This window comes from Protopterus annectens, chromosome 1.part2 (genome assembly GCF_019279795.1).
Source record: "Protopterus annectens isolate FY-2018-M chromosome 1.part2, PAN1.0, whole genome shotgun sequence".
Lineage (NCBI taxonomy): Eukaryota > Metazoa > Chordata > Ceratodontiformes > Protopteridae > Protopterus > Protopterus annectens.
Window position 1 is genome coordinate 185,359,341 of NC_056727.1, and position 26,130 is coordinate 185,385,470.

Here is a 26,130-nt window from a genome sequence, read left to right on the forward strand (position 1 = left end):
ATCTGCAGCTTTCTTACCATTGAATGCCCTGCTTTACAGATTTATCATTGACCTTGTTCCCTGTTTGTCATGGTGCAAAGTGCCATTGTTGCTGTTCCGGGTGACCTGCATATGACTTCTTTTGCCTAGCTGTCATGAGTGCTAAAAACTGCAGATTACGGTGTTCAAGTACGGTAACCATTTGAAATGTTGGGACCTGCTACAGTGAGTCCCAAAACACAGAGTCTTGAATGGCTGAAAGAACGGACTTACATATACCATGTCCGAGATGGCCATTTACCAGGATGTTTCCTTTTTCTTCGAGGTATGCAATCTTAGAGTTGGTATATATAAGTCTGGGGGGGTAAATGGTGGCTTGTCCCACTGCAAAAAAGAAGTTTATAGGAGAAGACATATGTTGGAGATTTTCTCTTCTACTGTAGTTTTGGTATTTTTTTTCAGCTTGTTGGCACTCTGCATTTCAAGTGCCGACATTTGGATAGGCGACCTTTCAGTACTGTAAAGCCCATTTCCATAGTGCTAAGCACTTCAACTTTTTTGTGTACTGTGCTGCTTTCTTTTGTGGAGGGAGGAGCATCATGGGAAGCGGAATAATGTGCTGCTTCTGTGTCTCCTGCTGTGAATGTAGCCTGACCAGATGTGGAAATCGAATAAGATCGCTAAAGAGCACTTAAGGCATGTATGTGTCACAAGTTCACTGAAATGTCACAGTCATCAGGTAATCCACTTGGAACCTCCACTAACAGATGATGTTGCTCCATGGCAGATTCTTTAGTACTTTCATACTGGGTCTCCTTAGTGTCTATATTACCAATGAATTTATGAGAGCAGCTCTTTTCTTCACGAGAAAACTCATCAAAAGTCCATTTCATCAAGTTTGTTTTGGTTCCCCTGAAGTAGTTGACTGAGGATATTTGCAATAGTAAGAGAGTGGTGGGGGTTGGGTAGTCGAGGGGTGCAGTCCCCCAGCAAAGCTCCATAATGTAGTAATTGCATGGCACGTTAACTCATCAAATTGGACTTTTGATGTGATTAATTTTAACAAAAAGAAACAAACACAAAGTTAATGTCTATCAGGTGCCCTTTGACTAGTTCATTTATTTCCAGCTGTGAGTTAACAACAACCACTGTGGTTGCTCATGTTAGCACTCCACAATCTTCTTCTTTCGGCTTTTTCCCGGTTAGGGGTCGCCACAGCGGATCACCTGTCCGCTCATGATTGGCAGTGGAGTTTTACGGTGTCGAGTTGCCAGCCCGGCACCCAACCTTCCACAGAAGGCACACACTCACACCTAGGGCCAATTTAGAGTGTCCAATCCACCTACAGCATGTCTTTGGGATGTAGGAGGAAACCGGAGCACCTTTAGGAAACCCATGTGACCACAGGGAGGACATCCTTTCCTTTGTAGAGTTCAGCAGAAGTGTTATTTGAAATTGCTGGCTTTTTGTGTACAGGTACTGCTGATGAGGATAGAAGATTACAGTGTTTTGTAAGCCCAGTGCTGACATTTGCTGTTGGACTTTAATGCCAGAGATATGAGTTGTGTCATGGTTTCATTCTTCTATCAGCAGGTTAGTGAAAAGTTTTTAAGCAGTTTAAGACAAATCTACAGGATCAATTCCTCAGATTCAGAGCTCCCTAAGTAGAAGGTTTGAAGACTTCAACCATCACTCCTTATCTGCCATGCAAGAAGATTACACTGAAAAAACAAAGCCACATATCTCATCCCAAGCCCCCTTTTCCATGACTGTTGAGGTACAGATGTGAGGGATTCAGCATATCCTTCCCTCCTTTGTTTGCTGCTATGGGGCTGGAATGTAGCAGTGAGAGCTAGGAACTGACCATGTGGATACTTATCAACTGTGATGAAAAAGACTGTGCACCCAATTGACTCCTCCTCTCCAGGACCATCATTCCTTCTGGCACTGACATTTACTAGTGTGGTGTTTACAATAGTTTAATGACATTCCTTTTCCTTGATTTATTTATGTTATGGTTAGTGCATTTGGTGCTTCATATGTGTTTTATTTATTGTACCTGCTATGCTCAGTTACACTCAACACACCCTCTGCAGTCATTTCTCTGAAGAGGTACGTCCTATAGTGGTGGAGTAAGAACTGCTTTATTAAAAGAAATTAGATGAATAACAAACTACAGATGTGTTTTATTTTTTGTTTTATAATATGAGATGTGTTTTAACAATTTTGATGAAATCAAGTCTGATCTGCTTTTGACTATTTTCTTTTGACCTGAAGAACAAGTCAGTTTGAAAGCTTGTTGGTTTGCTATTTGATTTTATAGAGTAGTTCTTACTCCGAAGCTGCCCATGTTCATGTCTGCTTCTTCATAGATAAGTACTAGGCTAGCTGCCCTTGTATGCTTTTAAGCCTAGCCAATTTCCCTCAAAGGTGAGACTCAAGCCTGTTACCTTTTATCTCTGGAGTAAATAGCTTAACCACTACAGCAATCCCAAACCAAGTTGATTTCCAATTTTACTTAAATTTCTTACATGCACACTGTTTAGTGTTATGTGGAGTTTTGTGATTCAATAGTGGTGCCCAGAGTAGGTTGATAAGGTGTCTGCTCTGCTGATTTGGTCCTGAATTCTGCTCAGATGTAGCCTCTTGTAATGTAAGTGTTACTGTAGCAGTCACAGTACAGATAGTTCCAAGTGCCTACAGTTGCCACTATATTGTGCTCTATCACCCTGTAGCTCTATGTGATTGTATCAGTGCTCAGCACTTTTTGCATTATTATTGTAATACAGCTGCTGCATGGTTAGGTTATTTTTTTATCGATGAGTTCAGTATTGCACTCTCTTACAGCTACAGTAAAACCTTTCCTTCCTGTACAGCAACCACAAGTTGATTCTTAGTATTACAAAAAACAAAGCGAGACTTTATGGAACATCACAAAAACTCTGCATTAGTTCTATCAGACTGGAATATTTTCTACAGCACAGAATAAGCACTAGAAATAGGGCAAATTTATGAAGGACAGGGCAAAATTTTCAGATCAAATCATGGACATTTCAGAGGTATGCCCAGATATGGGTAATGAGCTTGGACTTCAGAGGAGACTGCAGCAAAATTGAATTGAGAAGCTGTTGGAAGTCACGGGGAAGGGTAGCAATGTTCCTGCTGTTCTGCTGATCCCATGTGGAGACTTGGGGGCTAGCAAGGTGAAGTGATCTAGAAATTCTTAAGTGGTAGAACTTCATCCTGGCTCAACGTTTTAGGGATGCATGCCCAAATCTAAGACACTGACATTGTACTTATTCAAGAGATCTATTAGATAGAAAACATCTTGATGCACAGCCATTTAAATCACCCACAGCCGTTTGGTCCTCTGCTGAAGTGAGTGACAGCTGAGATATATCGGGAGGTGGCAGAGTAAAGGAAAAAATAATCAGTTGTGAATTACAAGAACAAGCAATCATAATGGCTACCAAGAAGGCACTTACTTCCATGCGCATAATTCCTCCACTTTCACAAACCTGGTGGATGACAGTTATAATTGTCATGTGTATCTTTGGAGACCTACATTACTTAATTCTTGGAGAGGTTAGTACTGTTAGGAATAAAAAGAGACAGTTCCTTGCTAAACTTGAGCTCAGATTAACACTTGTTACTACCCCTGATTTAACCATATCTGCTTACTGGCAGCAGTACTACCTTAAAGTTGTCCTAGACCAAGAGGACAAGCAACATTTGAACAGCAACCACTGTTAGCTTTGGTCCTGTGTGACCATTTGCATTCTTGTAACTAGAAGGCTAAAATCAGTTTAAAGACTAATCTGTGTCTATCCTTTATTCCACTGTGAAAGCCATCTCACACCTTTGAGTTCTCTGAACTCTTTGAGGTATGTTATTAGACATGTATCATGTCCTTTTTAATATAATTTCACATTTTGCTGCCTCCTACTGTCTCTTACTCATAATACCACCTTCGGAATGCTGTCTTCCAGCAGCATAAGTGAAAGAAAGATGCCTCAGGTGGCTCAACAGAGAGTTGAAGTGTTGCTAAAGTAAAAAAAAAAATCTTGTGGAGAATCAGCAATGGCTCCCAAATCCACCATGAACCATTATATTTGCATTACTTCACACAAGTTCTGTAGAAACATGTCAAAGGAATAAAGCAGCATATTTCAGACAGAAGCATTGATCCATATTCATCAGTTCCATAACCTTCTGGAAAGAAGTACATTTTCTTTCTTTTAAATATGTCAACCTAATGAATTTTGTGGTCAGTTTCAGGGTCTTGAATTCTTAACTCACTCCACCTCCAGCTTCTCTTAGCATCATTAGATTAAGTACCACACCAAACATACTTTTTAACAATCTATACTTTGTTTCATAAAAATCAGCAATGGCATTCTGAAACATCTAAGTTCCCTTACCACAGGATTAAATAACTGAAGATTAGACCTGCGCTTCATTAATGTGTGTAAGCATTTCTTTGCAATTCATTATGTATGTCATCTTTTCCCTTTCCTTCTGAACCTGAGTTATGGAGGGTTACAACAGTTATATCCCCCTCTTCAAAGCAAGGTGACCAAGGTACAGAATGGATATAGACTTACCCTGGTCTTGATTAAAGTGTATAGGCATTTTATCACATTTCCTTGTGTGTCTCAACTTCTCTCTATGTCTTCCAAAAATTATGGAAGTTTGCAGCCATCATTCCACTCCCCCAAACAAGTAACCTCTAAGATATGATGAATATTCCTTCACATGTCTGCAAAGATGTATGAATACTGTCTGTGTGTCCAGCCAGTGGTGTGTGTGATGCATAACATGGCTTTAGGTCACACCAAAACTTCATAATAATCCTTTCACTCTAACAAATTTCACCAAGAGAAATAGGGTTTAAGACAGCTTATAGATGCAAACATTGTGGCTATATTCAGAGCATTTGAGGCTACTGGAGCCACTCTGTGGCATAGAGGGATACATCCCTGTGTTGATGGCTATCAGAGTTTATGTTGATATACTCCATCAGGGTTTTGTTTATTTTAACCAGGTCTGTGTGCAGTTGTCTTTTATCTTCCTGTAGGTTACTGGAATTCATGTCTGGAGGTTGCATTGCTTTTTTGTTGAACAGCTGCAGAACTTTCCCCAATCAGTGTTTTTTCCTCACTTTTTGTAGCTGATTTTTTCCATGTCTTCTGTATTTCTTTTTTCCTGCTATCCAGGCAGTACACTTATTAGTTGGTTACTGAAATTTACCCATAAACACAAGTCTACTGGCCTTATCTGCTGAGTATCTGTTTTTGTACTGGGAGAGCTAGAATAAAGATGTTACTCAATGTGCAGTCATCTTGCCTGCTACCAAAGTTTGAGTAGTGACTAGGAAGCCTATAGGAGCTGGCAGGGGAGGATGTGAGTCAGTGGCTGCCGCCTGCTGTGGTATCCTAGAGGAGCGAGGTGGCTGTGACTCACTACATGGGTATGCATGCCTAGAGTGCAGTTTCCATGTTACACTTCTCATTGGAGACTGGATACCACTTGAAGATATGTGCTTCAAGGGAGGCAGGGCCTGTGAAAGGCAGGTCACATTTCAGTAATGCCCTCTACATACCAAACCGTGAATGTGGTATGGGACAGGCACAGTGTGAATGGTTAGGATGAAAGTAAAAACGTACTGATTTCCTGAGAAAGATGATGACAACTGTGTCAACTTCATACCTGTCACTCCTATGAGGAACAAATGGGCCATAGGACTGTTTACTTCTAGAGAAAGACAGGTTCATTTGGGTCATGGAGGTAAAGCATCATAATCCCAAAGGAGCAGAGAGCAAAAAATGTTTCTAAAACTGAAGTCATGTTTTCTTGTGTGCCCCTTTTAGACTGAGACAACTCACCACTTTCTGGGCAGTTTTTTCCTTGCCCCATAGGCCTGGCCTTTGGATAGACCAAGCTCTTCCTTCCATCCTTCTCATCTTCTTGCCATATTTTTTTCAATCCATCCATTTGTTCATCTCATGAAAAGTCGCCATCTATGAGCATCGGACACTCCAAAGGCTGCAAGAAAAGTAATATCCATATTGGTCACCATGGGGGAGTAATGCAGCAGCTGGCATGTAATTATAGAAAGGTGATCTCAACAGTGTGGCAAAGGACACCAAAAGCAGATGTTCAGAGAGGGAAGCAGCTCCACAGAAACAAGCCCAGCTGAAGGAGGTGGTGACCTCCAAAATGCTCCACAACATTTATTCTGCGGTATACAGGACACATCCTGCATGTGGATATGATGTGCCATGGCCCTGATGTAGTCAGTAAGCTGTATGTCTCCCATCTGGTCACTGTAGTGGCAAACTGATCTGTCCTCTCGAGTGGCATTTCTTCAAAGATGATGACAGTCCTCATAGCAGCTGCTCTAGCAAGATATCCACCCTGTCCTGCTGACCTTTCTTCAGTGACATGAGAAAGTTCAAGGACTGCCAAAGCATGAAGGACTGCAGCTTCCTTTTCCTGCCTTTCACTTAGTTTTGATCTTTGGAACTTCCAGATACTTAATGGGCATGAACACACCAGAAGGAAGGGCCTTGTGGTGCTTTATTTGGCTCTGTCTACTACTGCAATTCCTACATTTGTTTAACTGATGCAGAATGTAGTTCCTTTGAACTGTTTGACAAGGGGGGTGGTGGGTGGACAGGCATCTCTGACTTCATTGGAAGGTAGAAAGACCAGCACCAATAACTGTTTCACCTCCATTGGATAGGAAGGGTGACTGGAGCAGTTCAGCTGCAGATCTTGTTCCTCTATCTGTTATCACAAGATTTGGGACAAGGGGAACATACCCCTGCAGATCGGCTGTGCAAAAGTGGTGTGCTGTGACTGTGTTGGAGGTCCACTACATGATTGTTATGATGTAAGTTGGCTGCAACTCAACATCAACTACAAGTGGCAATGTTTAACATGCATTCAAGAAAAATACTGTAGACCATCCTGTTCTTCCATTCCATCAGAGAGAGGACAAAAAAAGTATACCAGTGGCAAAACTGGATGTTCCCAGGGGGCTCTCCATTGGATATCCAAAGTCCTCTCATTCAGAAGTCCCCTAGCCATGAGCCACATAACTAATTGTGATAGATCCAGCCTTTTCTGTTACATCACAATGATCACCACTTTGTTCTGGCCCTCTTCCTTTGCCGCATACCTTACAATGGGTGTTACAGCTATAAATGCCTGATCTTCCACTGTCATTACTTACTGGTTGAGATATATTTTCACCACCATACCAGCCCTCTTTCTTTGTGCCTGAGATATTATCTGATACATTTTCCAGGGCATGCCACATCACCCACCTCTCCATCAGTGGCCTTTGTACTCTGCTGGATTGTTCTATGATGTCAACACATCCTACTTTATCCAGACTACAAATTTCCCTGCCAGCAGTCCATAAAGCTCTGGGCATGCTAATGTGGATTTTTTCAGTTTTTCACCATTCTACCTGGTAAACTGGATGACCCAGCTAGCTGCTTAGTGTAGCACCAGCACACTTTCCTGTTTACCTTCCAGTTGATATGGTTGATTTGACCATCCTTTTCCAGTCTCGTTTTTTTTTGTCCTCTCTGTGACATAATTGCAAACAGCCATTTCTGGAGCACTGCTTTCCCTGCTCTCAGTCTAATACTTCTGTCCATCTGTGACAAAGGGAAATACTGCCAGCCCAGCTAGCTGGAATTTTGTAAATAATTATATGTCGTGTGTGTGTATATTAATATGATTTATGTAGAACTGTGATAGAAAGAGATACTGCCAGCACAGCTAAATGGAATTTTGTAAATAATCATATGTCATTTGTGAATATCAACATGATTCATATGCTTGTGCTACAACTGTGTTAGAACTGTATGTTATGCACTGAGCTAAAATATAACCACAGCATGCCCTGCTGGCTTAGAACAGAATTGTATGTAAACTATTGTAATTGTGTAAATGTATATATTTTAACAGTGGGAACTAGAACATAGATGGTTAACTTGAAAAACTTCAAGAAAATAGTTGAAATTAAATTGTTTTATGATTGTGCTATAAAAGTTCATTTCAATGCAGCAAGTAGACAGGATGTCTAGAACTAGGGTGATTTCTGCATTGTTTTGTGTTTTATTTTTTTATGTCTTCCAGCAGTTGCAAAGATCTCAGAAAGATGTATTTTTCACAGGGAGATGCTAAAATGCTGATAGTTTCTACAATGGGGGTTTGGCTTGGGAACTAAAGTCAGGTGACAAAAATCAGTGTCATCCAAGCTAACCCAGTAGTAATATTTGATATTAATTTAAGAATTATCTGGGGGGGGGGCATTTTGTATTTGTCTTTGACCTGACAGCATCATCTGGGAAGCATCCATTCACTTTGCCTTGATGTAAGTTTTGTAGGGCATAGAAACTCTTTTAGATTCAGACAGGAATATAGTGAAGTATAGCTTAGATGTTTTCTTTATTTGAACTTATCCTGTAATGTTGTTTTAAATATTTCCTGTGATTTTGACCTCTGAAGTTACTATGATGATTTATTGAGTATTTTCTTGTTCTAGTATTATTTATTATTAGATATATTTAAACATTTCACTTGTGGCTGGTCTGTTTAGAAATATTTAAGCTCTTACAGTACTTGCATATCTATTTGGTGACACTGTGCAGGCTACTCCTAATAACCTGGCTCTTGGTCAAACTACAATTTGGATTAATAGTAACATTACACAGTAGGACTGGCCACCCTTTGTTAAGGTCCTTAAAGTAGCTGATAAAGAGTGGCTGGTGGCAGTCAGAACTACCTCATTGTCTAGGCAGAAGGGGTATAGCTAGTAAACCTGTGCCAGCCTTTACTAGGAGTGTGTGTGTTTGTATATAAATCAAATCTCAAAGAGTGTGTGTGTCAACTACTTAGGCAGGGACATGAAGCACTGCTTTGACAGAGAGGGTACTGGAGATCTTGATTTGGTCTGGAGAAAGACGGAGAAACAGCCCCAGACTGACTGTGATCTGTGTGTGCTCTTAAGGGAAAGTACCCTTTACTGTGTCTCCACCTAGTGTGTACGTTCCCCACTGTTGCCAGTGGTTAGGATTGAGGATCCTTGATTACTGGGCCATTGCAGAGGCGTAACACCATCCATGACTTCCTGACGTGTTGCCTTACTGGTTTGGACACCATGGTGTTGAAGCTCCTTTATCTTGTCATATGTCCCTTACTCTTGACCATTGATCCATGTTGCAGTCTTCCATTTGGCACCCTGTTCCTGTGTAAGACTCGAGTATTTCCCAACATTGTGCGGCTACAGACAGGCAGACAAGAAAGAAAGCTCTGTTCTCAAACTGTATTCTAATTAGTAATATACTCCTTGAGGTAATGCATTTTGCAGATACATTGTAGAAGTGTTACTTATGCCACTTCCAACTTGAAGTTACTCCTTTACCTGGTAAGGAAGTCTGTGTTGTTTCATATGCCTTCTTTGATCATATTGAGGTTATGGCAGATTGGAGCTGCTTTTTACTGAAATAACCTTTAGCTGCTTATTTTCTTTACATGCCAAGATTGTGTCTGAACATGTTCCTCCTGGGTGAGTTTACCTAACTGGCCAGCTAATGAATAAAACTAAGAATAAAATAACATGTCTTCTAACTAGGCCATCAAGAAGTCACAGAGTTCAAACAAGTTAGTTCTGTCTAAGTCATCATTACCAACACACCTTCAGCTTTGCAGCCTCTTATGATTTCATCCAAAAGGCTGTTGATATGTCCAGTCTCCACTCTTGTGCATGTGTTATAAATAAATGCATTGACTACATACCAATCAACCTCTTGGTTCAAGAAATCTGGACAAAGCCTGAAATAATTGGGGGACAATGGGCCAAAAAATAGGGACTCATTTTAAATTTTGCTCTTTTAAATTTAGAAGGTTGCTAGGATAACAGGTTTTGTATTTGCATGCATTTTCTGAAAGATATGAAGTTTGAAACTCAAATATATGCTATTATTTAGTGACTTTAGTCCTCAGTGATTTTGCCTGAAACCCTCAAATTTTATGAGGAATACTCCAAAAATATATGGCACAAATCTAGACATTCTGCAAAAATCTGGACAGTCAGAGGTATGACAGACTATGCTGAATGAGAGGAGTGGTTATAGCAGCTGTTTCTTGTCTGCTAGCATAATACAGGCCCTGGTTCACATGTGTACACCTCTCTTGCTTTTCCGATTACTAAACATCTATTGAGTAACAAACATTTATTAATGCCCACTGGCACTGTGGGAGAGCAGTCCTTTTAAGAAATAATTTATGGTGGTGTATTATCCTTAGCTTTTCTTTCTCCTCCATAAGGTAATTTTATACAAATAAAAGAGTACCAACCAGTAAAGTCCCCCACCCCCACCCACACCCCTCAGGCCCCATTTTGATCTTCTAGATGTACCAGATGGCATGCTTCTTGGTACTCTCCCTAATGCCTGCTTATTTGAACTGTTTCTTTCTGAAATTGGTGCGCCTTGTTGCTGTAGCATACACCAGATTCAAGCCTGCTGAATCTAGCTTTATTTGTATAACTTGAGCACTGATCCAGGCCATCTTTTTTTGGAGAAGGTTCCCCTGCACCCTAGTGGCAGGAGTGTGCAGTTAGAACTTGTCTGATTGAAGACTGCTGGAACAGGGCTCAGTTTTGAGCTTTTTCTGGTTAATTGGGTAACTTGTTTAAATCAGTTTGTTTGTTTTCTGTTGTTTTATATATATATATATATATATATATATATATATATATATATATATATATATATATATATATATAAAATTGCACTTTACTCATCTGCTTTTACTGTATTTTTGTTTCTTCCTACTTTATTACTAGGGGCATTAACTACTTATTCTAGACTCCCTAGTTATATCCTTGTTGCAAATAAAATTCCAGTTCCCACCTGTAAGTAATATTCCCTGCTGAAAGCAGGTCATTTCTTACAGAATTGTTTTAAGCTCCAAAATAGCAGTTTTAGGTGAAATATAAATATTTGCCAGTGTAACCATCATCCATTGGCATTAGCCACTTACTGTTGCAAATCTGTTATTATGTATTTTCCCCTCTTCTTTCACTACTGGAGCTCCTCTAGTAATTAATCCAAGTACATTTATTTCCCTTTGTCCCTAACATGTTGCAGAATATCCATGCTGAAATCCTTTCTTTATCAAATTCATATGCTAATTTCTTTCCAAATGTGTCTCTTGTAGCAGAGCTATTTGCACTCTGCATTTCTTCATATAATTAATTATTCTTTCATTGTTGACTATACCTTTGAGACCATTAACATTCCAAGGTAATATGGCAAGAGTCACCATTATGTTAAGAAGTCATTATTCCCACCTGTTTATATATGGCAGCTTTTTTAAATGCCTAATTCCATCTTTTGTGATAAATGCCCATATTAATGTTTAGCAGGTTAATCCTTCATAATTTTTTCTTATCAATATTGGTACCTATGTCACCTTTTAGAAAACATTTTATTTTAATAAAAACCCTCAAACAAGAAACCAACACACCTCCAAAAAAACTTCCAGAATCTATTGACTTAATACAAAAGATATAGAGCTATGTACATTTTCAAATAATAGTTTAACCCTCCCATTAGGAATATTTGTGCCAAATAGCTGCTAACACATGCTGTAGTTAACCAGAAATTGTGGTTATCCAGGTTATCCATTCTAAGATGCATGTTGTCGCCTGTGCTTCTACTTATACTAGTTGGTGTCTTTTTTATCTTTATCTTTATTCCCCTTTGCCCAAATGTGAAAACTAATTGCATACTTTCAGAAATCATTAACTTTTAGCCATAAAGAAACCAGTGTTCTGTCTTTTATTGCCCTATTATCAGCTTGCCTCCATGGAAAAGTAAGAGAAAACAGCTAAATGAATTCCTCTGTTGCAGCCTGAAAGAGAAGCTGAAATTTTTTTTGCTAAAGAAAAACTTTTCATTATATTCAGTGCTGTCATATTTACTTGTTTCCACTTAAAATGTGTTATCAGACTAAGCCAAGGGTCTTAATCTGAATATTCACCTGTGCAGAAGTAAGCCAAAACATGTCAGCTCTACATAAATTATGATCTGTGTACTTTTATACCCACCTTAAAAAATCAAGATTACAGCCTAAGTTAAACTTGCTTTTGTCTAGCTTTTCTTCTCTTTTCCCATTGTAATGCCTACACCTGTGCACCTATGTAAGAAAGAAAGAGAAGAAGAAGAAAAAAGCCACCTGTTTAATAACTTTATCACATACAAGAACAACTAAGAATACTTTTCTATGAAATAAGCAATTTATATTGTGCAAAGTTTCATAGAAATACTGTTAAAAAAAAAATGTTTTATATAGTTACCTTTTTTCTGCCTCCTCCTCCGAGTCCTTCCAAACATTAATGATATGAAGTGAAGCAAATGCTTTTCAGTTTCAGATAAGTTTAACAGTCAACAAAAGTTCCCTCTTTCTACTTATTCTTATACAGCCATATTTCACAAATGCGATTGATGCTTTGCAGTCTCACATTTATTTAATAATTTCCATGTTGCTGGTCTTCTTCCTGTTCATCTCCATCTCCCTAATCCAGATTCCAGCTCAATTCTACTGTACTCCCGATTTATGTGGTCAACTCCTGTGCTTTCCTCAACCATTTTCCTTTGGAACAGTGGAAAATGTTTCTCTGACAAAGTCTCTCTGTGTGTTTTATTATCATAAGAATAAGAAACAGAGTCCCCTTCTGCTTGATGGCTCATTTTTTGTTGGACAGACATTTGCATTTCCTATGTAGCTTGTTCTGCATCAGATATTAAGTTTGATCCTCCAGGAAAAAAATATTCTGAACACTGTTGGATTACCTCTTAATGTTCCATGATTATTGGAATACATTTGTTTCTCTTTTGCCTGGTGTGTAGTGAATAATCATTTTCCACAAACACTCTGTTGTCTCCAACTTTTAATACTTTGCCCTCTTGCCACAATTATTTTGGGATTAACTCTTTCTGCTGGTAGGGTTGCTTCTTTACTAATAAAGGTCTTGGCTGCTTTCTCGTGGTCATATTTGAGGAACACACATGGTGTGCCCTTTCAATTAACAGTTCGTGTTGTGGAATACTAGTCCAATTTCTTATTTGTGCCTTAATAAAATTACTGCAGTCTGTGCCTTCTAGTTTCTTTTTTCACAGCAGAAATTCTCAGATTTTCCCTACATGCTCTGTTCTCTAAGTCTACAATTTTTTGAAACATCTCTTCTTGAGCAGTCTCATATTCAGCCAGCCTTTTCTTTATTTCAACCCCTGATTTTTTCAGTTTTATCAGCTTATCTGAATATCTGTTTAAAGCTTCTTCCATTTTTCCCAACTTTTTTATTCAAGTTAATATACTCCTTCAGTCATTTGTTTATTTTAATCAGTTCTGAGCACATTTGGCTTATTTTTTCATCTAAATGACTGGAAGCCATGTCTTTTGCCAAAGGTGGAACCTGAACTGCCTTTGCTAAACAGCTGCTAGATTCTTCCAAGTCAGTATTTTCTCTTCACCATTTCTAGTTGATTTTGTTTTACACTCTCTTGGTTATTTTTTTGCAGGCATCCATGCAGTGTACTTACTAGCCAGTAACTCAATTTTACTCAAATTGACAGTATCTTTGGTTGCAGTTTCTCATCTTCTGTTTTCACAAAGGGAGAGATGAAGTCAAGCTGTTGCTCATTGTACAGCCATCTTGGAAGTCCCATTCAGCATCTTTGTTATGTTCCACATGGTCTTCAGGGATACCACCTGCCCCTTTTTATAAAGGATAGTCCGTCTCTAGGCAGTTGTGTCCTGAGAAACAAAAACTGAAAAATGGAAAATGCCGTGATATTTTAGGACGAAAATATTTCCTTTGATTTCGTTAATAGTTGCATTAAACAGTTATTTTATATCTGAAACACATGTTATATGAAGTAGCTTAGGTAACGCAAATGCTACACAAATAAGCTTTTATTTTGTCAAAAATGTAAAGCTCTGTCCTTTGCACCTGCATCTTGTCCTTTGTCCTGCAAAATCTCACATTTTTACAAAAAATGTCCCACTTTGGGCATTTGAAAAGGTGGCAACCCTGTCATAAATATTACTCCAAAATGTGTCTGTTTCTTCTTTTTTGCTGGTGTTTCTATTCCTTTTGCTTTGTTTCCCAGCTCTCTATAAAACCTTTTGGGCCATCAATGAATTGCTTGTTTTATAGTATTCCTTTATATTTATTTGCATATCTTCTAGGTTTTTCTGCCTGTGATGATATCTTTAGTTTATTGTTTGCAGTAGTGGTATGATAGGTCCTGGTCTTTTGTGATACTGTGCTTTGCTTGTGCCATATCTATCTTTCTAAGTATTTTTTGTTGATATGTTTCCTCTTCTATATTCTTCTAACAGTGAAACTTCTTGTCTTAATTGCTTTATTCTTTTCTCTATTCGATGCTTCCATGATGTCCTTTTAGTTATTCCCTTCCTTTGTCACCGTATGTTTTTAAGACTATCTTTTATTAATTTAGCTTCACAGTAATATATCCTGTTTACTTTTGTTATATCACATACATTTCTGTTAATAGTCTTGATTAATGTCTTCATCTGTTTTATCAGACTTCTGAAATTTTGGGTCTTACTCTCAGTAATTGCTCTCTGTAATCTTTCATCAATCTTAATTATGTCTATCCATCTCTATTAAATTAAGCAACTGTTTCCTTAGATCATTTTCTTCTAAACTGACAACACATTCCTTGTTCTCTATTACATGCATCCATTCTGCAGAAAGTTCCAGAACATCTTCCTGTGACATATCTTTTTCAGCTGCATTCTGTGTCATCAGCTGCTTCTTCGTATGGGAACTCATTGGCCCATCACTCCACAACATTGCCTCCATCATGTGCAACTCTAAATGAACTTTTGTACTTGTTTCCTACTGAAGGCTCCAGATTATCATCATGTGGCAAGTTAGATGCTTCCTGTTTCACCTGTTTCTTATTAGTTTATTTATTTATTTACCAGGAAATTCCAATTGGATGCAGGTCCTTTTTCAGCAAATGCCCGGGGAGAAAAGCTCCACATCATGTACATGATAAGTAGAGATACAAAGTTGCAGCAATAATAAACAACATTACAGGTTGTTGGCTTTAATACAATAACAAGATATTGATTATCAACAGTATATACAGTAAATGTTGCAAGTTAAGATAGTTTCTTGTCGTTTATAATAGTAACAAAGTTGTCAGACAAGATGTTAAAGTATGTAAAGACAACTAGCTATTTCTGTGAACTAGCTATTTTTGTCAACTTGTTCCATCATGCTGTGACATTATCTGTGTTGGATTTTGTACAGTAAATCCTTCACTTCACAGGTAATCCATAACTTCAATTCTTTCTTTCTTTAACATCTCTATTACTAATCATCTTTTAAACATTTTCCCATTGTTTTCTTTATTTTACGAAGCCACTGAAACATGGCTTCATAACTTACAAGATTTTGTATTGTAAAATTTCCATATCTGGCTGACTTTGCCTGCATTTTTCTTCAAATATCTCTTCCACTTTCACCTTCAAATCTGTGCCCACATCCTACATAAAACTACCCTTAAACTTAAACCATGCTCTTCTTCAACTGATGACCTTCCAAGCGAGTACTTAAAAAGAGCAGCCAGTAGCATTGCCTGTCCTGTCTTAATCCTTATAAAATAGGTCAGTCCAGGAATCCCATGTTCCCTGTCTCTGGAAAAAGTCACACATTATCCCTCTGCACAAAGGAGGAAATTCAACAGACATTAATAACTTTAGACCTATAGCAATCTTATCCCCCCCTCACCAAAATACTTGAAAAATGTATTCAAAAAACAATTGCTACACTATCTCCTGCAGGAAGAACTTCTGTATTCTACACAGCATGGCTTCCATCCTTACCATAGTACTAGCACTGCCCGTCTAACTTATGTAGATACTGTCAGTAAAGCTAGAGAGTATGGCAAATCAGTCTCTTCATTATTTCTAGAGTTGTTTAAAGCCTTTAATACAGATCATCACAGCAAACTTCTGTTTCAAATGTCCTCACTGGGTCTGTGTCAGCCTGCCATTCTGTGGTTCATTAGCTACTTATCCAATAGGCATACGTCAGTAATATGGCACTCCATCCTCTCTCCTTACCTTCCAGTTGCCACTGGGGTGCCACAAGGCTCTGTCCTTGATCCCGTCCTCTTTAACATTTTCATCGACACTCTGTACGCATCCACTCAACAGGCCACCCTAATACAATACATAGATGATCCCAATCTCATTTGCACATCTGATAACATGGTACATCTCCAAAAAAATTACTCAGGAAGCTTTAACAGCCACTGAAACATGGCTTCATAACTTACAACTCATGGTCATTCCCAAAAAAGGGTCTATATTAACTTATCGAATGAAAAGAGTGAACACACTTTCATCGATCCGAAAAGGTCGAAACCCCTAAACAAAGAAGACATGGACCATCGATTTTTTTCCCAGGGAAAACAATCGGTGGGCCGTCTTCGGGACTTTGCCATTTCCTCCACTATGGTGTGATCTCGGAATTGGTATATTTAAGTAGGGTGTGTGTGGGGGGCACAGCCCCCCACATTGGGGGAGTTGAGGGGGCGAAGGCACCATGCCTCATTTTGTGTTTGAATTTTTTTTTATTTTATTTGCATAGCTGTTCTGTGTCTTTGCTCTTTAGGGGTTTCTACCTTTTCAGACCGATGAAAGAGCGTTCACTCTTTTCATTGTTCAGTAAGGTAATATAGACGCCCAAAAAAGACCAAGCTACTACTTTTTCCCCCAAATCCCTCTCTCAAGAAGAAACTAAATTTAAGGTCCTCTCTCTTGATTATACAACCATTGAAGTCAGTTTTCATAGCAAATTGTTAAGGGTGATAGTGGATGATAATCTTACAATCGACCTGCATATACAAAATTGCAAAAGAAAAACTTATCAAAAACTAGGGATGCATTAAAGAGACAAACGTTTTCTCACAAGCGCAACTAAATCTACACTTGCCACTAATTATCTCCTTCCCACACTTCTTTATAGCGCTCGCATCTGTACTAACCTCCAGGCTTCACAAAAATTAAAACTTCAACAGCTTTATAACAAAGTTACTAAACCTGCAGCAAATACCCTTTTCAGGAACCACCATAGCATCGCACTAAAAAACCTAAATTGGTTAGAACTGCCTTATGAAGAAACATACACACCTTCTTACCATCTATAAAATTATCCAGCATCCATCTGCCAGTCCAGCACTAAAAAACATTCTGCACAATTGTGGGGCCAGTTGGTAATTGTAATCCAGTGACCAAAAACTTCTGTCTTGTCTACAGACCTATCAAATCAGCTTGGCATTGTCTAAACTTGTATAAGATTGCTAAGGCCCGGAACTCATTACCTGTATCCTTCAAGTCAATACTCTCCCTCCCATCTTTCAAAACCACTCTGAAAGTGTGCATAGCTAAAATCTGGATCTGTTCCTGCTCAAAACCAGGATAAACTATATCCCTAAGTATGAACAAGTACTGTTGCATTCCTTATATTACGTTCCCTTCTTCACTTTCTTCCTTACTTCTATCAAATTCTCTTCAGTGACTTTCTCTCTAAGTATACCATAAACCTGAATTTCCCTCACTTCATATTGCAGTTCCTGTTTGTGTTAGACTAACTTATCTTTTATTTCTTTGCAAACTGTCTACATTTTCTATAAATATTAAATGATTGTCATACAACTTGTTTATGTATGTATTTGTTTTTGTTTACTATGAAAATTTGACTGGGTAATACCCTTTTTCAGCAAAGTCCCAGGGAGAAAAGCCCCGTTTGCTTTCATTGCATTATACTAAGTTCCAGTTAAACACAGAGTAGTTACATTTCCATTTACGTTTATACACAAACAGTACTTACACTTATACATTCTAAGATTTTTCAGAGATGAAAGTTACTAAAGGGAAAGCCTACTTGTTGCTTAGTGGAGTGTATGGGCAGCAGTTATGTATAAAAGTTGATGTTCTTCATCTCACATTGCTGCAGTCCTTACACTTGGGTAGTCCGCTGTCCTCGGTCGGCCCGAATATCAAAGTATAAGGCTGATGTCGGTCAAGGCGCATTTGACTGACATCAGGACGTCAGGGTACAAATGCGCATGACCGACGTCATATCCTCAGTCTTTTTTGCCGCATGGTCCGATGCAGAAGCAGCATTGCAAGTGCCGGTTGGCGTTCTGAGATTTTTCGATTTCAAGTTTCAGACCGAGTTCAAAGTTGGCTGGGGAATATTTTAGTATTTTCTTGACTCAGTGATTTACCGAATGTCAGACAGACTCAATAATTGCATTTCTTGTGGGAAACAGATACATAGAGATTATCATACTTTGTGTATTCCTTGCTTAGGGCCTGAGCACGACGTTGTTGGCTGTCGCTCTTGTGCTAGATTTAATAAACGCACTATAAAGAGAAGGTTGGATTGTGCAAGGTTAGTCTTTGGGAAGAGGTGTAATTATAAAATGCCGTGGGATGCTCCGGCGCTTCTTCAAGAAACGCAAGGACAAGGCAGTTAAGCCTAGGCTAGAAGAACCGCCTGTACCGGACGCCGGTTCTTTAGAGGTGTCGGTGGAGCGGTGGTTCCGGACGTTTCTTTGTGTTCCCAGGGTGAGACCTTATTATTGCAAGATGTGGCCTCTCAGGAGGCAGGTCAGGCTGAGGGGGCTTCTCAGGTTACTATACTCCCCTCCCTTCCTAGGGTGGCTAGGCCCTCTCCTTCTGTTTCAAAGGCTTCTCCCAGGGGCAGGCCAAGTTTGGCTTCAGTTGGTGTTACCCCTAGCTCTTCAGGTACTGTGCCCAAGAAGCATATGCTTAAAATGGCAGAAGATTTGATTACTTTAATTAGGGGTTCTATGCCCCCTCCTGATAAGAGACCTAGGATGGAGCCTGAGCTGTTTTGAGCAGGCTTCAGATGTTTCAGAGTCTTCGGCTGAAGACTTGCAGGAGTACTCTCCTTATTCTGATTCGGATGTGGATGATTCTACTCCTTCTGCTTCTCCTCCTGAGGATTTTTCTTTTTCAGAAACTCTTCATTCCATGAGGGAGCATTTTAAGTGGGAAGGTCAGGACTTCTCTGATTCCAGGAAAAGGCTTAGGGAATTTTTGTTTTACCTCAGCATAGGCCTTTGGCTATACCTCCTGTTTTGGTTGTAGTAGAAGATGTGTTTTACAGAGGCTTCTCTTAATCCTGATTCTTTGCCTCCTGCTCCTGTTAAGCCGGATAGGTATTACAGGGTGCCTGAAGCTCATAAGTATCTTTTTAAGAGTCCTAGGGCTGACCCAGAAACTGTTAGTCAGGGGCCTAAAGGTGTTAAGGCTTCTGTTGTTAAGAATCCGGTTCCTGCAGACAAAGAGGCTAGGGCCTTGGATAGATGGGGAAAGAAAGTTTATACTTCTTCCACTCTTGCTATGAGGGCTTTGAATTGCCAGTTTCACATGTTAAAATACCAGAACTAACTCCTTTCACAATTAAAGTCTAAGGTTGATGCTCTGGCAGTAGGTATTGATTGTAAAGAGTTGCAAGATTTAGTGCATGTTTCTGAACAGGTGGGTAAGCATTCTTTGCAATGTGGTTTTGATGCTGTACAGGCCTCGTCTAGGGTGGCTGCCACTGGGTCAGTTCTTCGCAGGCACGCCTGGCTATGGGATCAGAATTTGTCTGATCATGTTAAAACAAGGATTTTAGATGCTCCTTTACAATCTGACGTGTTGTTTGGTCCTCCTGTTGAGACAGTTTTAAAGAAAATGGAGGACAAGGCTAAGTCTATGCAGACTGTTAAAGATTTTTTGCAGGTCCAGCCTCCAAAGTTTAGTAGAAATTGGCCTACTAAGGGGTGGACATATCCTTCTTATGATTCCCAGTCTAGGGGTAGATCTAGACGTGGTAGGGGCAGAGCTCAGGGCTCTTTCAGGCCTAGAACAGGGAGTTCTCCTGCACAGTCTTCGGGTGAGGGCAGGGGTCAGTCCTTTCGTAAACAGACCCAATGACCTACCTTTTCAGCTGCCAGAGCCTTCTCGTCTGGCAGCACCTTTGGGAGGAAGGTTGGCACTTTTCAAAGAAAATTGGAGTTTAATTACCCAAGACAGATGGGTATTGGATATCATACACCACGGCTACAGGTTTTATTTCCATACCTTGCCTCCCTTCAAAGGCATGCCAGACGTTCCTCCTCAACAAAGAATAGAGGCTCACAAGCAGGTTTCTCTGTTGCTCCAAATAGGGGCCATACAGCCGGTCCCTATGCCAGAAGTGGGTCTAGGATTTTATTCTCGCCTGTTCCTAGTACCAAAGAAGGGGAACACGTGGAGACCAATTTTGGATTTATCTATCCTCAACACTTATCTGGACATTCCCAAGTTCAAAATGTTGACGTTGCAGCAGCTTTTACCTCTGCTGGGCAAAGATCATTGGATGGTAACTTTGGATCTCAAGGAGGCTTACCTTCATGTTCCTGTCAGACTAAGTTGCAGGAAGTATCTGCTTCGAGCTGGGACTTCTCACTATCAGTTCTCTGCATTGCCCTTTGGCTTATCTACTGCCCAGAGTGTTCACGAAAGTTCTGGCTCCAGTGATAGCTTTCTTCAGGCTAAAAGGAATACAGATCTATCCTTATTTGGACGACTGCCTGATTCTGGCTCAAGGAAGGGAAGAGCTTCTTCATCATTTGGAATATGTGATAGCAGTGCTAAGATGCCTAGGGTATTCTGTGAACGAAATAAAGTCCAGTCTAGTACCCTCTCAGGACATGTGCTTTCTGGGTGTGAGACTGAATACAGCATCCCAGATGGCCTTTTAACCCCGGACAAACAAAAGAGTCTATCCCTTTACTTCCATCAACTATCTCATCAGTCCGTGCTGACTGCAAGGACAGTCCTTCAAGCATTAGGGTTCATGGCATCTTGTATTCTGGTGCTTCCCAATGCCAAACTGCATATGAGGAAGCTACAATGGTATCTCAAAATGTATGGACACAGCACTGCCAGGATCTGGACACTGTCATTCAAATAATACCTTGCATTCAAAAGGAATTTTTGTGGTGGGCTCAGGAATGTCACCTAAACAAGGGACTCTCTGTGACCAGCCAGAGACGAGACAGATTTTAACGACAGATGCCTCAGACAAAGCTTGGGGAGCTCATCTAAATGGAAAGTGGATACAAGACAAGTGGCCTGCCAGACTACAACATCTACATATCAACCTGAAGGAGATGTTAGCAGTCCAGTTTGCATTAATAGCTTTCAAGGATTTACTTCTTCCAGGGCAGGTGTTGATTCTAACAGACAACACAACTGTCATGTGGTACATCAACAAGCAAGGGGAACGATTCTTATCCTCTATGCAGGCAAGCAATGATTTTGTGGGAGACTGCTCTCAGTTTACAGGTCAATCTTCAGGCAAGGTTTCTGCCAGGAGCACAGAACTCCTTAGCAGATGTGTTGAGCAGAATTATGGATCCCCACGAGTGGAAATTGGATCCTCATGTATTTCAGAAATTGACAGTGTCATGGGGAACTCCAGACATAGATCTGTTCGCTTCTCCACTAAACCATCAGCTGCCAAAGTTTTGCACAAAAAGGTTTCATCCCACAGCTTGGAAAGTGGACGCTCTTTCTTTCAATTGGAACAATCTTCATGTGTATGCCTTTCCTCCTCTGCCTCTCCTCCCAAAGGTACTTCTAAAGGTCAGACAGGACAAGCCAAGGATGATTTTAATAGCTCCAGATTGGCCTCGACAGCACTGGCACCCATTACTGAGAAGTCTGGTACGGAAGCCTCCATGGCCTTTGCCTTCGATTCCACACCTGTTGTCACAGGAGAACAGCCATTTGCTGAATGTCAAACTTCACTCTCTTCACCTAACGGCCTGGCATATTCTGTTTTGAACCATAGAGGGTCTCAACTTCCACAACAAGTTTTGAATGTGATTTTGGAAGCTAGAAGGCCTAGTACAAGGAAAGTGTAGATAAATGGAAGAGATTTTTATTTTGGAGTGCAGCCAAAGATTTTGATGTTTCTGAGCCTAATTTGAGTGTGGCTCTTCAATATCTTACAGAGTTATTGGACAAAGGTTTGTCTTTCTCTTCTATTAAGGTTCATGCTGCAGCAATTTCGCTCACTATGATTGTGTCCCACCATTGTTTTCTCATCCTTTGTTCAAGCAATTTCTTAGAGGGGCAAAGAATATAAGACCCCCACGAAGAGCTCCTACTCCTGCTTGGGATCTCAATTTTGTGTTGGAGAAACTCACTCTACAACCTTTTGAGCCTGCAGCTACTTCTGAGTTGAAATATTTATCATGGAAGACTGCTTTTGTTGGCAATTACCTCTGCAAGAAGGGTTTCTGAATTGCAGGCCCTTATGGCGGTTGAGCCTTTCTTGATTTTCCATAAGGATAGGGTATCATTACGTACTAATCCTTCCTTTATGCCTAAGGTGGTTTCTAGTGTGGCTTTAAACCAAACTATTCATTTGCCTACTTTTTATGCAAATCCCCAAAATAAAGGGGAAAAGATTTTGCACACTTTAGATGTACACAGGCAGTTGCGTTATTATTTGGACAGAACTAAAGGGTTCAGGCAGTCTCAGCAGTTGTTTGTTTCTTTTGCTTTGAGTTCTCAGGGCAAGCCTGTGTCAAAACAAACTATTTCTAAGTGGATTGGGTTTTGCATTGCTTTTTGTTATTCCCATCATGGCAAGGAGGTTCCAGCTGGGATTAGGCCTCATTCCACTAGGGCTACTGCCACATCAACAGCTTTTTGAGGGAGTGGCAACCAAGGATATTTTGGAGGCAGCTACTTGGAGTTCAGTGCATACTTTCTCTAGGCATTATCACCTGCCACTTTACTCTAAATCCAGGGCTGGTTTTGCCACTGCTGTTTTGCAGGGCATTTTGGCAGCTCCTGCTTCCTTGTAGTTAGCCATCCTCCCTTACCTCTGCTTTGGGATTCTACCCAAGTGTAAGGACTGCAGCAATGTGAGATGAAGAACATAGTACAGTTTTGTACCTACCATAAATGTAGATGTTCAAGATCCACATTGCTGCAGTCCAATTTACCCTCCTTCCCCTCTGAAGTTAGAGGCGGTTGTGTGGGTTGGGTTGTACATATTGTGTATATTGTATATATTGTACATATAGTTAGTGCAAAGGTGGTTGGTTGGTTGTTTGCTGTCTTTTGGTTTTGACCTTTAGTTTTAGGGTCTTCTGACATCTGGGGCAAGAAAAGACTGAGGATATGACGTCGGTCATGCGCATTTGTACCCTGACGTCCTGATGTCAGTCAAATGCGCCTTGACCGACGTCAGCCTTATACTTTGATATTCGGGCCGACCGAGGACAGTGGACTACCCAAGTGTAAGGACTGCAGCAATGTGGATCTTCGAACATCTACATTTATGGTAGGTACAAAACTGTACTTTTTATCATTTCAGTGAGAGGTTGAGTGTATTCTGTTTAAGGAGAGTTTTTGGAGAGTATTGTACTGTGAACACTAAGTCTTAACCTTTTGATAAGCATGTACAGGACCAGGATGACTGTGTCATCTCTATGTCTCTTCTTTAGCCGATCAGTTTTTGTGGACTACTGCTTCCTTCTATAGCAGGGGGTCATCCTCCCCTGAGCCTGGCCTAACCCCATTGTAAGAATGTTTCCATGTCCTGAGGATTCAACACGATCATTTTTTCAATTCCTGGCACCAGTGCACATACCAGGATTGGGCACTTTTTTGTCTTGGGACTTGTGCTCCCAGCTGTCTTTTTTATTTCTAACCTGCTCTTTCTATGATATATGCTATGTAAGATACAGTCTGTATATTAATATTGTTTTGGTGACATTTCCTAAAAGCAGGGTCCACCACATGAAGGTACTCACCAAAACTTGAGGATGAATTCACTTCCAGCAGTACTACTCCTTTTCGAGCTGATTTAATCATGTCTCTGTTAGAACCTCTGTAATTTCACTGTTTGAGCTTGTAGCTATCCCTCGAGAAAGGAGATTAAATAAAGTTGAATAATAAATAGTGGACATTCCATAAAAGGATAGTAAGTACATTCCTTATAACTCTGCAGTGGTTGTGCTAGATCTGGCTTGAAAAAGAACAACATTTTTCACTTTAATGTCTGTTATTTGGCAGCTGTGCAAGGGTGTTGTGATGCATTTGTCACTGAGATGTGCTTTTATGCTTGGATGACACAATATGGTTTCTCACAGTATAATCAGCATAATATTCTTAATACATCTTTGCATGATCAAACCTCTGCATCAAAGTAGTACGTTACTGTACACCTGATCAGATCATTTTAGGAGTTAAAAGTAGTATGTATTAGAACACGAAAAGCCCACTTATTGCAAGAAAAAACTTCCTTGACATGCTGAAATTGTGTACTAGCTCTGCATCACTTTAGTAGATCATGTTCAGAACAGGGTAGACTCCACACCCCGACACACTCCCTTTCAGACTTTGGAGGTTTACTCGAGTATCTCAGCCATTCTATTAATTGGTTTGATTGTATTCCAGATCCACATTCCATCTTGCCCAGGACAATAGTCAAAGGAAATTCTCACTTCTGAGTATCAAATTGAGAAGCACTGTCAGAAAATGTGCTATACTTTTAAATGGAGAAGGAACACATTACAGTATATCCAGATGCTTCTATTTCACCTGTCTCTTTATTATGGTCCCATGAGGTAAAAACTCAAGGATTTAACAAGAAATTAAGGATTTGATAAAGGTCAGCTCTATTGTAGATTGAGATAAAGTTCTGACAGCTTCACCAGCAAAAAAGGTTAAGTTGCGGGCCTGGATGCTAAATGATCTGAACAGAAAAAGGTGAAAGACTGACCAATGCTTGATCATCTTTCTTAGGGTGGGATAAAGTTTAGTTTCTTGCAAAAAAATCCACTCAGCCACCAAAGAAGATGGAGTACCCCAGTGTCCTATTACACCTGTCAAATTGAATGCCAGACTTTTGTCACATGTTGCCTTTCCCAGTGACACTGCTTGCTGGACAGGTAAGCTAACACTGTAGTCCTACCACTACTAATAACAATCACAATAACAACTAAGTCTCTGATACTGTTTTACATCCTGTTGAAGCGAGATGCTCAACTGAGGGCTCTTTCTGGTTTTCACGTTTCAGGTTTATCCACTTTTATATTTTTAATAATAGCCATAGTCTTTTTTTCGAGTTAACAAATCAGTGCTTACTGCACAAATACAACTTTATTGAAAAAAAATAAACTGAGATTTTTCAAACAAGTAATTAGAAATAGACATAAAAACAGGTGGTGATTTGTTACTGTATAACTTTTTAACAATTTCAAAAAAGAACAAAGTTAAACTTGGTAAATCTTTGTAGGAAAATGTTGGTTACAGTCAGAAACTGCCTGAAGGGAAATTATCAGAATCAGTTTATTCTGACTAGTGTTCCAGTGAATAAATGTTTTTTGTACGTAAAAGGAACATTTATTGCAAAAGCTAATTTTAAACAGAATTCCATATGCAAAAAAGAAAATATGCGTTTGTGCAGCACCACATGTAGTTCCACATAGATCAACATCCTCATTTAGCACATAATTTCAGTTTATGCAGTAAATAATTGCCACTGACTTGTTCAGTTTGCACATTACAGTCCAACACTGTTAGTAAAAGATAACATGCAGTTTTCTGAATGTAAAAATAATTAATATTTTAATTGTATTGACTGGTAAAACTGTCCTAGATCTTTTTGCATAATCTACCTACAAGAAGCTAGAAGACTGGTAATGTTTGATAACACCAAGCTAATTAAAAACAGTTGCTTACATAGCAAAACTGTTGCATGGCTTATAAGCCATAGATGGGCTGCAAAAAATGTGTAATTTTTCATTATTAGTTTATAATGACTAAATCAATAGGAATCCATGTCTGCACAAGTAACAATAAAAGATATGTCATCCTTAAAGTAAGAACTATAGAATAGTGCCCCAAGGACTGATTTCTCTGCAACTCTACCAAACGGTACTTGAAATGAGTTTAAAGTTCTGTTGTAGCATCTTTACCCGAGGAGGTAGCAGAAAC

The 26,130-nt window shown here is 39.7% G+C and overlaps 1 protein-coding gene across 3 annotated transcripts in view; it reads left to right on the top strand.

Moving 5' to 3' along the window:
* The window catches only part of RPS6KC1 (ribosomal protein S6 kinase C1), a 1,896,815-nt gene that overhangs the window by 1,744,306 nt on the left and 126,379 nt on the right, over positions 1-26,130 (top strand). The window lies entirely within an intron of this gene.